General features: G+C 49.8%; 1 protein-coding gene across 1 annotated transcript in view; it reads left to right on the forward strand.

The window, feature by feature from the left end:
- SLC44A4 (solute carrier family 44 member 4) overlaps window positions 1-14,129 on the forward strand; it is a 322,971-nt gene that overhangs the window by 132,156 nt on the left and 176,686 nt on the right. The window lies entirely within an intron of this gene.

Here is a 14,129-nt window from a genome sequence, read left to right on the forward strand (position 1 = left end):
CTTTTAGGCTACAGCAGCACCACCATTTTAGGGATTGGCCTGGCCTTCTGTAAGAATGGCCTTGAAGGGTTTCTAAATGTGCGGGAATAATCTTCCATGGGTGACAGATGAGAAGGGTGCCAACTCTCTTTTCCTGTCCTCTGTTTTCAGATACAGTCCCAACAGAACCCAAAACCACACTTAACCACAACCGCACAACCGCTGGAGCTGAGGCCCTCAATCACTTGAACGGCAGTGCTGCCACCCCACAAGCTGACAAATCACAAATCACAGATAGGAACCCAAGAAGACAAATTAAACAACAAGCCTTCACTGCTGGTCCCTCCGCAATCGCCGCTAGCGCTTCCTCCCAATTCAGCTGGGAAGTCCTTAACGCTTTGAGTGTTGAGGGCCAGCGCTCAGCCACAAGCGGACCAAGAAAGCCCAATTTTAATCTCACGCGATGCAGGTCACCTGGCAAAGCTCAACGTTACACTGTAGAAACATCACAAGAAGCTTCCTCCAACCCACTTCACTGCCCTGGACCTGAGGAGGAGAGGTGTGTAGAATCAGGGTGTGTCATTTGGAGATATCCCTATACAGATAGTTGCAACCCTTATGGACTATTTTGCAATCAATGCAATTGATCTAATTTGAATATAGAACTCTTGACGCAATGCATTTAGCTTTAGCTAGATTTAGTAGCTGGCTCTTTGCGGGGGCTATCAATCTGTGTCAATTAAGATGCAGAATGCCACAGTTTTCGATAAACCTTGTTTTAAATAATACAGCAGCTCATCACTGGGGTAGGGGGTGTCAAAGGTCATGTGTTAGCACATTCTGTGCCCTCAAGCGTCAGTGAGCATGGGCGGGGTGGCACTTTAGCTGACACTTCTGCACTTTGGAACTGCAAGACCTACAAATCGCATTGTTTGCTCATGCCTGGTGTGGCGGGAACTAATTGTTGGAACCATCTGCAGCATTTTAAGACATAACCTCTGACAAGACGAGGAAGCAACCAAATCGGCAATCTAATTTAAAACAAATGGATGTCAGCTACTGGGGAACGGTAGTACCAAGAAAGCATGGGTCAAAGGCGGGATCTGCGTGCTGTCAGTAGAACAATGAGTAGGGATTCTCCAAACTCACCATCTTTCCTAACCCTGTAAAATATTGAACTACACAAGATTACAGCAAAGCATATGACCTATGCACGTAAAGGCTCTACAACTCAATGTATTGGGTAGTTCAGCAACGGGTGTGTGATAGCACATCAAGTGGCTTACCATTGACATCATTGTGCCACAATGAATGCTTTGTTGTAATGTGTCTATCTCTCCCATCTCCCTGGCATGATGTTCAGGATGTTTGTTTGCATGTATGAGGTAACGAGTGCTCAGAGTATTCGATGTCCTATGAGTGCGCTGCTTTCCCTATTTTTCCAACCTCTGAAACTGAAAAGTAGATGCACGCAGGCTTGACATGCGACACTAAATTTGTACCAGACGTGCAGATGAACTTAACTGGTCTGCTGTTGAATTTCAGTTACCAGTTTAATGGTATCCACACTACAGAATAATTGCTCATTTTACTATAGCCGATATGATAGCTCAGTGGGTTGAGCGCTTGCTGTTGCGATGTGTGTGTGATCTGAAGGTTGCAGGTTCGAACCATCTGAGCCTTTCATCTTTCTGAGGCTAATAAATGAGTACCAGCACAGGCTGGGTGATATTGTATGCATATTTGTGCTATAAAAAAAGCTTCAACGTAAGTGCTATACAATAACATATTATCATTTGGCCTCGGACGTCTGCTTGCATTCACAGTAATGTGACAATATGGATCTATACACACAGATATTATTGATACATATGGTGATTCATTCTTGTATGAAATGTATATCAAATTAGGGAAATCATAACCATATTTTTCGCAGTGCAATTAGGAACAATGCTATTTGATACCACTTCCTGTTTTGTCAAGGGCTGAAAGGTTGTGCTCATGCCACTCCTGCGCTTCGGAGATGTGGACCCTGTCACAGAACTGTATGCAAAGTTATTTCATGTTATTTTATGAGTTGTGTTGTAATGTAACAGACACATGAACCCTCCATAAGTAGCGTTTTCAGTAAAGTGTTGAATGGACGTGATTCATGGATGGTGGTTTTTTTGAGGCGAGGGGTGGGCTACTTTTTTGAGGCGAGGGGTGGGCTACTTTTTTGAGGGGAGGGGTGGGCTACTTTTTTGAGGCGAGGGGTGGGCTACTTTTTTTGGGTGTATGGGCCTTTTTCTTGTCCCAGTCCGACCCTGGCTGCAGGGGTGTCCCCCGCTCCCTATGTTCGGTATTATGGGCTTTTTGTAGGGGTGTCCCCCGCTTCCATGACATGGGAAGCGGGGGACTGAAAAAAAAAAGGAAAAAAAGAAAAAGGGACCCTGCATCGTGAATTCCAGCCTGCGTTAGAGGGACAGAACTGACACTGCAGGACTGAAGAAGAAGCACCAGTGGCCAGCGAGAAGTTAAGTAGGGGAGGGGGATTAGTGTAAGGCTGCTTCAGGCACAGGGTTTGGGTTTTTTAACTGAAGGTTAAACAGATTTGCAACAGAATTTACTATGAACAATTCTGCCGTAAACTGTTTGACTTCGGTTAAACAACCCTGACCCAGGCAGGGTACCCCTAAGGTGCTCGTTAGTGTCGCACAGAGACTACCCGCTCTCTATTAGTCATGTGGCATGGCTGGTGGTGGTTTTGTTGCCTGTCTAAAATGTTTCCACTGGTTGCACTCCATTGTACCTGGCTGGGCCCTGTTTCGCTACCCCCACCCCCTCATGTTCATCAAAATGGAGGCTGTAGTTCACCTGAGGGTGAGGGGGGGTCACATGCCTGTCCCTTATGCCTCTTTGTGTGCATGAGGAGGTGGCCATCTTTGGCCACTGGGTGCCCGCACCCCAGGCCTGGGACCTCTCAACAGTCTGAAACCAGCTGTGACCGGCATGTGCAGATGCCTGACTGGGACAGTGTGGAGTCATTCCTTTGTGCGAGAGACCCTTCCAGAATCCATGCGTGTGCTTAGAGGGATGTCTGCCATCCACTGACCATTCCTCTGTTTGAATGATACTTGGTGTGTGAGTGGGTGCAGTGTTCACCCACTGCTTCCTGAAGAGGATAAAAGCAGATCCCTTGACTACTCCCCCTGCCTGCAGCCTGAACACCAAACCTGCACTCTGGAAGCCCTGCTGCTCCAGGAATGTCTGGAGCACTGCACCCGCACCCATGTCTTGAACAATTCGATGAAGCTCTGCCTCTCCAAAGATGACCAGGGCTCCTTTCCCCTGGACCACAGCTGCTGCTCAAAGGCCTCGTCTCCCCAAAGCTGCTAACAGGGCCTACATTGGGGGCAGGGACGTAATTTAGGGGTCTCCAGGGGTCGCAACTGCGACCTCTGGGGCCTCCCTTGCGACCTCTGTAAAAAAAAAAATATATATATATTTTTCGTTTTTGTAATGCAAGCTCCTGGAGTGGCTGGCTTTCTTGTTCAGGACCCTTAAAAAAAGAAGAAAAATAAGAACATGAGGGCCACAAGTCTAACACTTTCAGCACTGACCCTAAATAAGAAAGAGTAGGAATGCCAAATAATGTGTCTTTCTGGAATTCTATACAATAATTGCTAGACTTATTAAAGGTTTATTTCAGGCACACTTCAGGGGGTGAGTCACTGATTTTGTCTGTTCTTAAACGTCTCAACTCAGCCTTTCATCCTTCTGAGGTCGATAAATGAGTACCGACACAAGTTGGATGATATCGGGTGTATATTTTTTCTGTATAAAGCGCTTAAGTGTAAGTGCTATATAATAACACATAATTATCATTTGGTCGTGGACGTCTGCTTGCATTCACAGTAATTTGGTAATATGGGCCTATACACACTGATCTTAACGATACATATGGCGATCCATTCTGTAATGAAATGTATATCACATTATAGTGATATCGTAACCATATTTTTCGTAGTGTACAATGCTATGTGATGTCACTTCTTGTTTTGTCAATAGGGGAAAGGTTGTGTTCCATCGTTTCCTGCGATATCACTTTGGGGTGGGGTCAAATGACATCACTTCCTGTGATGTCATCAGGGGTCAAGAGTTTGTGTGATGTCACTTCCGCTACCCCTGGCATTTTGGTGAAATGACGTCCCTGATTGGGGGCCCAGAAGTCGTTGCCCCTTCGCTGCAAGGACACTGAAGACGCTCTGAGCTGAACCAACCGGAGAATACTCGCCACAGGACTCCAGGCAAGTGCTCTGGTCACGCCTCTCCTTGCCTAGGAAGCTCCAGAGGCTGTGCTGCCCCAAAGTCTGCCACCGCACCGCCAGACTCTCCTTGCTGCCCCAAAGTCTGCCACCGCACCGCCAGACTCTCCTTCCTGGTGCATCTTCCTTGACCGGATCATCTCAGACTGCATCAAGCCCCCATCACTCGCTCAAAAGAGTTGCTTGCTTCATCACAATCCTAGACATGTTTCAACTTTAAAATGGTGGGTTAGTCTTATTATTCCCATAATGCTCTTTGCTTTTATGCAAATAACCAGGCTTGTGTTTTATGAAGAGATACTGTGTGTCATGGCCTGGGGCCTTGGCCCCGCCCCCCTTCTCCCCAAGGCCCTTCCCTCCAGATCCCTCAAAGGTGGAGAGGGTTCCCCCAGTAATTTTGTTTCCATTACCAGCTCTGGATGTACCCTGACCGCAGGGCCCTAAGGGAACTCTGCCAAGCAGAGTGACCTCACCCTGGGAGCTGCCCTCGATGCAGTCCTAGGAGGGGTCCTTGCAGAAGCGACATCACGCAGGCAGGGGGAAAGCCCCCGCTGCAGCACATCACGCAAGATGCGCTGCCTTCTGATCTACGTTCACCCTTGAAAGGTACAGGTTTGTTTTATGCATCCTAGCAATACATTGTGGAGCTCTCCTGACATCTAGTGGCTGCGTGATGTAAGTGGTCACCAACCTCGGCGCGATATTCACAGTAGCAGATGAAATGCCCTTGTAATGTCCGCAGCCATTCAGGATTCAGATAGGTTCCCGATTGGTCACCTAGGATTCCGAACAGTCGTTGATTGGAGCTGCCATTAGCCCTTTGGTGGTGCACCTTTCCTCCCCGGATTCACATAACTGTCCCCATAATGACTGTTCTGAGGCAGGTTTCGAGGGTCACAGCAGGAAATGACTTGAAGGTGATCAGGCAATGTTTCCATCTGTCCAGGTGTGGGCTCAGTAGTAGTAGTGTGCCTTTCACCATTAGCATGGTCACAATGCGCTGTACGTTGAACGTCCCCTCGGGGGTCCGGAGTGTGGGTATGGGAAGAAGTTCGAGGAGGTGCTAGTATGCGTGTGTGTATATTGGCCAGTAGCCAGCTCCATGGTAGCCACCCATGACGAGCTGGCGTGAATCGGTGGTGATATGTGGTCTAGAGGGGGTAAGCGAGAGCGGGATAGAAGTTATGCGTGCATCTATGTATCACATTTTTGGCGTGAAGGTAGCTGCATTCTTATGGCAGAGGTGTTGTGCGAAGTGTCTTGTAGTGGTGTATGATGGCAGATGCGTGCGGGTCAGCGGCCGCGCCTTCGGCTAGTTTCCCTCTGTATGGAGAGAGTAAGAGGTGAGATGCAAAGTCCACATTCTAAGCAGGCACCCAGAATAAGTAAGATGGCTGAACTCTAAATCCACTTGCTTAAATGTAGGGCTAAGTTCTACAGGCTCCTAGGATCATTGCAAAGGTTTCCATCAACATTCTTCTTGATTCCATATCTGGCTATAGTCTACATTCTTCAAGATTCCAAGCTTAGCTAACATTCTTCATGTCGCCTGCGTTCAGTATCCGAGCTCGATTGTAGAATTAGCTTAAATTCCATAAGGAACTATTTTGCGTTCACCTCATTCAGTGCAATGGCTACACCCTGAGTTCACTTGGAAGTAATATAGTGGCTGCATTCCGCAAGGATGTGGAAGGAAGCAATGGCTACTTTGCACAGGTACCTAGAAGCACTTGAGGTATTCGAGCCTGGCAGTATTCAGCAATCTGCAAAGACCTGGGAATGAGTGATGGCTACTTTGCACAGGTACCTAGAAGCATGCGATGGAGTCTTCATCCACCTAGGTTTGTGCCTGGCTGCATTCTCCAATCCCCAAAGACATGGGAATGAATGACAGTTACTTTGCACAGTACCTAGAAGCACTCGATGTATTCGAGCCTGGCTGAATTCTGCAATCCGCAAAGACCTGGGAATGAGTGACCGCTACTTTGCACAGTCACCTAGAAGCACTCGATGTATTCGAGCCTGGCTGCATTCTGCAATCCCCAAAGACCTGGGAATGAGTGACGGATACTGTGCACAGGTACCTAGAAGCATGCAATGTATTCTTCACCCACCTAGGCTAGTGCCTGGCTGCATTTTGCAATCCGCAAAGACCTGGGGATGAGTGACCGCTACTTTGCACAGTCACCTAGAAGCATGCAATGTATTCTGCATTCACCTAGGCTAGTGCCTGGCTGCATTTTGCAATCTGTAAAGACCTTGGAATGAGTGACGGACACTGTGCACAGGTACCTAGAAGCCCTCAATGTATTCTTCACCCACCTAGGCTAGTGCCTGGCTGCATTTTGCAATCTGTAAAGACCTTGGAATGAGTGACGGACACTGTGCACAGGTACCTAGAAGCCCTCAATGTATTCTTCACCCACCTAGGCTAGTGCCTGGCTGCATTTTGCAATCCGCAAAGACCGTGGAATGAGTGACGGATACTGTGCACAGGTACCTAGAAGCACTCAATGTATTCTTCATTCACCTAGGTTCGTTGCCAGCTGCATCCTGCAATCATGTAGTGTCGGTACACTGGTTGCACACTGGCAATCACCTTTAAAGAAGGCAGTGTATATACCTTAACGATTGCCTTGCCGCATACAACCACTGACAATGGGCGTCGTGTCTTACCTGGCTGTTGCTGTCGATTGGTTTCAATGCCTGGACGGGGCCTTCCACAGGAGAAGGGGCAAGTTCCGGATGGGAGTTGTCCCTGATAACCTCTCCCATTCCCTCTGCTGGTCGCCCGGGAAAGAGCATCCTGGTTGAGCCATCGAGCGCGAGTGTTCTCTGGTCACAAGACTCGACTCAGGGAAAGAACGTGAGGGGGAAAGTCAGGTTGCAGGAGGAAAAAGCTGAGGCAAGGTGGTCCTCTTGGAAGCCCAGACACCAAAGTGGGAGGGAACTAGAGAGTTTGATTTCCCCTTACTTGTCAGGAGTATCTGTCATCACTCCCTTACTTTGTGATTTGGAATGCCATTCCAGTAGGAAAGGCCACTTTCTTTTCCTTTTTCTTTTGTTTTTTCTTTTCCCCTGCTGGGGATTCGAACCTAGGCCCTGCCAGTAACAAGCTAGTGTCACATCTCATTGCGCTATCTCGCAGGTGATGGATTAGCTTTGTTTATTTCAATAGACTGCTCAGGGCATGAAGCCCGTTCCCAACCAGCCAATGAGCCCAGCTCGGCAGGGGTCTGTGAATTTCTGTAGTCTCAGCAGTGTGTGTAGGGAGGGCTGTGTCAGTGGCTATAGTCCCTTCAGGGGTGCACATGGTGGGTGACTGGAAGTGGAGGCTGCATAACGCTGCATGCAGAGGGGGGGCTAGGACGCACTAACGGTGGTCATTTAAATGCATATTCTTTCACGCTGTTTTCTTCAGCCTTGCTAGAACCTTTGCGAAAAACAGCATTGTGGGCTGGAGGGGAGGAAAGGAAGGACCCAGGCAGGGGGTTTGAATTGGGGGGGTGCAGGAATTACGAGTATGGAGAGGAGTGGAGGGAGAAGAAAAGGAGGCGGGACAGAGGGAACTGTGTTCCACTACTTATTTTTTTTTACTCCTTGACCACTGTAGGCGCCATGGGTAGAAATTGTGCCATGGAACACAGCAGACCGTGATGTGGAAACGGGGGTGCAATGTTTGTGTCTATTCAAGTGCACCATTTCACACCTTTGGTGCAAGATATGCAGCACACCAGCGTAATTTGGAGTCGTCTGCTGACGCAGTGCTGCGCCAACAGAGAGTAATGCATGGTTAGGGAATGCTGGCATATTAAAAGGTAAGTATGCTGCATTTTATATAAAGTGAGTGAACCCCTGACTTTCTATATATATCTAGAGCGAGAGAGAGAGCGCCCATTTCAGTTCTACAGTCTCGAGGTGCTGTGGGACAGGCTACCTTGAAATCGAGGTTTATGCGGACAGCTGGGATTCGACCGCCGACGAGAGCGAGTGGAGGGGGACATTTAGGGGCTTTGTTTTATTTATTTGTTTTTTTATAACACACTTAATGCCTGAGTTTGGTTTCTAAACGCAGATCTGGGATTCAAACCTCTGTTGCTCTGTGCAGACTTGCTTCCAAGACGAGCACTGCCCCTTTCCTATCCTCCATTCGCCTTCGTTACAAAGGCTCAATCCTTGTGAGGGGGTCGATTGGGCATGGGCGTCATCCCAAGGCTGGCCTTACGGTTTCAAATGGGCAATACCAGTATAGTGTGTGTTTTACTGAAGCCACACAGGCATACCATTGTTGACCCTGATCTCCTACTTTTCTGGCGGGTGTGCAACAACCAGATTGCAAATGCATTTTACAGGGAAACAGTGGCATGGCAACAGTGGCAGGGCAACAGTTGCATGGTACTATTGTTGGCACAATGCCATTCACAGTGCATGATCCACTGGTGTAGGTTGAAACTGGCATGGCAATGTTGAAATTGGCAGCGCGGCACAGTGAGCTGAACTGCGCTGGATCTGAGAATACAGTGGCATATTTGAGCGCCATTCCTTGCAAGCTGGCACCCTGAGCGTCCTATTTCGGGAGCCCCTAGGGTTATTTGAACAGTTGTCTGAAATGATTGCCAGCGGCTTCTGGCGGCAACACTTTTGCAGCCAATCCTCATGGCATGGTATGCTTTAACAATTCTGCTTGTATTTAATTAATTAGCACCGGAATCGCTACGTCTGCCCTGCCAGGGATCTTAGGCCTGCCTCCTGCCAGAGGCGAACCCTTTTTTTTTTTTTTTTTTATTTTTAAATTTCTTTATTGGTTTTTTAACACATATGACACAGAGGTTAGACAATGCAATGTGTATGAATCTGGAACAACATGTCTTAACGTACCCAACCTTCCCGCCCCTCCCCCCTCCCCCCGAGACCACAGAGAAGTCCTCAGATTTCCTTAGGCGCTAGCCGGGTCGGGACCGTCAGTGCTGTTCGAGGCGCCGTCGTGCGTCACTGGGTGGAGTAGTGGCACCGTTAGCGCTACCCAACGGAGTAGGTCTGCGCTGGAGTCCAGCCTTTGTACCTGAATCGCCGTTTCCCAAGCCGCGGTCTCGGCGGCTATCCATCTCTTGAGGTCGTCCCACCAAAGGGCTTCGCTCGGCCCCCCTGCGCTCTTCCAACCCATGGCTATGCGCCTTTTTGCTGTTATGTATATCAAGTCAGTGAGTCTATTTAGGGGCTTATTTTTGCTGTTTCGCTTATAACTCCCCAATATGCAGGCTGCTGGCTCCCGAATCTCCACCTCAATATCAGCTGTCGCCACTTTTCCTTTCACTCGGGCCCAGAATCTCTGGACTATCGGGCAGCTCCAAAACATGTGGGTCATACCCGCCCTTGGCTCATGACATTTGGGACATGTCTGGATCGTGGCTCCTTTGAATTTAGAGATGGCGTCGGGCGTAAGGTAGGCTCTATTGGTGATGTACAGCTGAATAAGTTGGAGGCGAGCATTTCTGGAGACCTTTCTATGGTAATGGGTTATTTCCTCCCATGCTTTGTCCTCAAATTCGAGGCCCATTTCACTCTCCCATCTACTTTTGCATTTTAGTGCGTCCTTTGTTGTACTCTGCAGTAGAGCTTCATAAATTCTGGAGGTTTCGTGGCCTCCTTCGGCAGTGTCCAGCAATGTTTCGATGGCTTCATTCTCCGTGAGTTGGTTGGCGGCCTCTAGCCATCTCTCCTTCAGGGCCTTCATAACTGCTCTGTGGAGCAAGAACTGACCCGTGGGCAGGCCCGTGGACTCGCTGAGGTCAGTAAACGTCATGAGCTCTTGTTCATGGATGAGGTCTCCGAGTACCGCCACCCCATAGGGTTCCCACTGGGTGCGCGTGTCTATATATCCCCATGAAGGTTTCACCATGATAGCCGCAATGGGGATCTGCGGGGAATATGGGTCTGTCACCCCCACTGCCTTGCAGGCTCGCTTCCAGAGCTGAGTTCCTAGTTTAATTAGGTATGGGTGATGTTGAAGAGCCCTCTTCTCGACCCAGAGCAGGTCTCGGAGTAGCAGTCGCGGCAGGGCCGGTTGGAGGAGTCGGGTGTCAGTGGTGGCTTCATCCGCCATCCAATGCGTTACGTGCCTCAGTTGACTAGCCAGGTAATACAGTTCGAAATTGGGGACTTTCAATCCCCCTTTCTCATAGGGTCTTTGGAGAATGTCCAGCGCCACCCTGTGCCTACCCCCCCGCCACAGGAATCCCCTACAGTGCTTGTTCAGGTCTCTGAAAAAAGCGGGGGGGATGTTGAAGGGGACATTAGTGAAGCAGTGTAGAAGGCGTGGGAGCGCTACCATTTTGAGGAGTCCCGCCCGCCCAGCCACAGAGAGAGGGAGCTTCCCCCAAAACTCCATGGATTTTGCAAGAGCGTCCTTTGCCCTAACCGTGTTAAGGATGTGTTCGGTACTCGGGTTGCGGTGTATGGTGACACCCAAGTATCTAAAGGATGTTACTTGCCACTGGAGGTCTAGTGGGGGCAGGGATCCGTACTCCCCGCTATACAGTGCAGCGAGGGGGTAGAGGCAGGACTTGTCTCTATTTATCTGTATGCCTGTGTGTGTGTGGAAGCAATCTAATGTCTCCAGAATGTAGGGAGACGGAGCTCGGGATCATGCAAGTAGAGTAGCATGTCGTCTGCATACATGGAGATGAGATGTGACACCCCGTCTAGTTCGATGCCTCCGTCACCATATTCCTGACGGAGATATGCGGCCACCGGCTCTACGGCTATGATATAGAGCATGGGGGATAAGGGGCATCCCTGCCGTGTGCCTCTATGGAGGGGCCATTTGTCGGAATAGGTCTTGTTGGTGCGCACCCTGGCGGTGGGGTTAGTGTAGATCAGTTTAGTCCATTTAAGGAAGGCGGGTCCAATCCCCATCCTAACCATGGTGGCATACAACCACTCCCATGTAACCGAGTCGAAGGCCTTGGTGGCGTCAAGTGACGCTACGGCGTATTTCTGGGGTTTCCTCTCGGTGCTATATATGATGTGGTGTAATCTACGTAAGTTTTCGGTAATAGAACGCCCGGGCACATAGCCCGTTTGGTCCTGATGGATTAGAAGGGGAATCACTCTGCGTAGTCTATTGGCGAGTAGTGCCGTCAGTATTTTGCTGTCAACATTTAACATAGAAAGTGGTCTATACGACCCGCAATCTGTCCCATCTTTACCAGGCTTCAGTATGGGAATTATTATTGCTCCACTCATGGAATTCGGGAGAGAGCCTCGCTCGAAAGCCTCGTTATATACTTGTGCAAGCAGGGGGGCGAGGGTCTCCTCGTATGTCTTATAGAACTCCCCAGGGAGGCCATCCATGCCCGGCGCCTTTCCGGAGGGTAGTGTTCTAATTATTGCCTTCACATCGTCAGGAGTAATCGGTTCGTCTAGGGCTTCAGCCCGTTGTGGGTCTAGCCTGGGTAACTTAATGCAATCTAGGGCGTCTTCGATCCCGGTGTCGGATGAGGAAGGGGTCTGGGAATAGAGGTCACGGTAGAACTCAGAAAAAACCTTATTAATCTCTGCTTGTGTGTGCGCGGTGGTGCCATCAGGTTTGCGTATGTGGCAAATGGGGGTGCTAGGGGTCTCCCTTTTGTACAGCCAAGCTAGGAGTTTGCCAGGTTTATCTCCCAGGGCGTGTGATCTTTCTACATGTTTGGCATAATTTAATTTCCCCAGTGTCTCCCAGTGGGACAGGCAGGCTTGTCGTAGTTTGATTATTTCTTGTAGACACTCGGGAGTCACGTCTACCCTGTTCTCTAGCTCCCCCAACTTCTTTTCTGCGTCTATCAGGGAGTTCACAATGGATCTCTGAGCCCCTCCCCCCGCTGCCAACATGTCCCCTCTCATGACCACCTTATATGCCTCCCATGCGGTGCTAATACAGTCTACACTGCCTAGGTTGTTTTGCCAGTATTCGTCTGTGCTGTCTTGTATGTGATCCCGGAAGTCAGCTTCCAGCAGGGCCTCGGCCCGCAGTCTCCACGTGGGAACCGGGGGTCTGGGCGGGTATACCTCCCACGTGACAATCAAGGGGGAATGGTCTGACAATACTCTAGGTAAATACTGTGCTTCACGAAAGGTGGCTTGCTGCTCCTGACTGACCAGCATGTAGTCCAGCCTGGTGTGGACTTTGTGCGGTGGGGAGAAGAAGGAGTATTCTCGTCGCTCCGGGTCTAGTTCCCTCCACAGATCACAGAGTGATAGTTGGGTCATTAGTTTGGACAATATCTTGGGGGATGGGCGGGAGTGTCTGGTATCGGACCTGTCTTTAAGTGGGTCAAGGGTACAGTTGTGGTCACCGCCCCAAATCACAACACAGTTTACATATGGGCCTAGTCTGGAATATAGGGAGTGGAAGAAGGGGGTGGCGTCGTGATTGGGTGCATAAGTGCTAACCAGGCACAGGTCTCTCCCCTCCACCGTACCTTGCACAAGTGCCATCCTACCCTCGTCGTCCGTCTTGGTGCTCATTATTCTGAAGGGGACGGTCGGGTCGATCCATATTAGGACCCCTCTTGCGTATGACGAATAAGTGGATCCGATCATGGTCCCTCGCCATGTTTTGGCTAGCGCCTTCAGTTTCTCCTCCGTTAGGTGTGTCTCTTGGAGCATAGCAATTCCGACCTTGCAGCGTCGCAGATATGTGCGAATCCGGCGTTGTTTCACATAACTGTTCATGCCTCTGACGTTCCACGTCATTATTTTTATTGTTTCAGCCATAAGCGTGAATGTGCCCAATGTTCTCCCACTGTCTCAATCGGGGTCCTGTTAGTGGTGCGTCTGTAGTGAGGTCATCCTGAGGTCTCGGTATTTTTTGTTCAAAAGTCCCAACGTGGGTGTAACTTCCCTGTATTTCCCTCCCCCCTAATAAACTTCCCCAACATAGAACTGGTCCAACGGGGCGATCCCCGTCATGACTGTCCCGTTTCCGCTCCTTGAGACCAAGCATGGTCTTCGGGTGCCCTACGGGCGGGTAAATGTACCCTGAAGAAGAAAACAAAAAAGTCCTGGGGGTTGAGGGGGCTGTTGCTTCGGTGTTCCGCGTAGAAGATCAATTCAGTTGCTCATAGGGCTCAATTTATTGTTGCTGTGCACTTTGGGTAAGAACCGTTCCTTTGCAGTCGTGGAGGGTGGTTCAATGCGGCTTACGTCTTTTATCTTCAATGTCCGGTAACTGCTGCTCGTCCATCCAGTCCCGAGCCAGCGCCGGGGTGTCAAACAGGTGGGTCTTATTTTTATATATCACCTTTAGCCTAGAGGGGTACAAAAGCATGTATTTCACTCCGGCAGCTTTCAATCTGGCCTTAGTATGTATGAATTGAGCTCTGTCCATCTGTACTTGAAACGTATAATCAGGGTAGATCGCAATCTTGGATGAGTTCCTTAGGATCTGACCCCCTGAGCGCGAGAATGCTAGAATGATCTTGCGGTCTCTATAGTTAAGTACTTTTGCTATCATAGGCCTGGGTGGGCCGCCTGGAGGAGGTTTCTTGGCGAGTGATCTATGTGCCCTTTCGATGGAGAAACCCTGCGATAGCTTCTCCGCTCCAATCTCCTGTAGCAGGAGGTTCTCTATGTAGTTGGTGGGGTCTGGGCCCTCGATGCCCTCCGGTACGCCAAGCAGTCGGATGTTATTCCGGCGAGCCCTTCCTCCGGCCTCCTCTGCCCTGTCCTCTAGGTACTTGACCCTCTGCCGCAGGCCATCCACGTCGTGCAGGAGCTGGGTTTTCGCTTCAGTGTTTTCCCGTACTTGGGTCTCAAGTGCCTCGGTCCTGCCCGCCAGGGAGCTGACGTCCTGGCGTAGGA

This window comes from Ambystoma mexicanum, chromosome 13 (genome assembly GCF_040938575.1).
Source record: "Ambystoma mexicanum isolate Mex_15411 chromosome 13, UKY_AmexF1_1, whole genome shotgun sequence".
NCBI lineage: Eukaryota > Metazoa > Chordata > Amphibia > Caudata > Ambystomatidae > Ambystoma > Ambystoma mexicanum.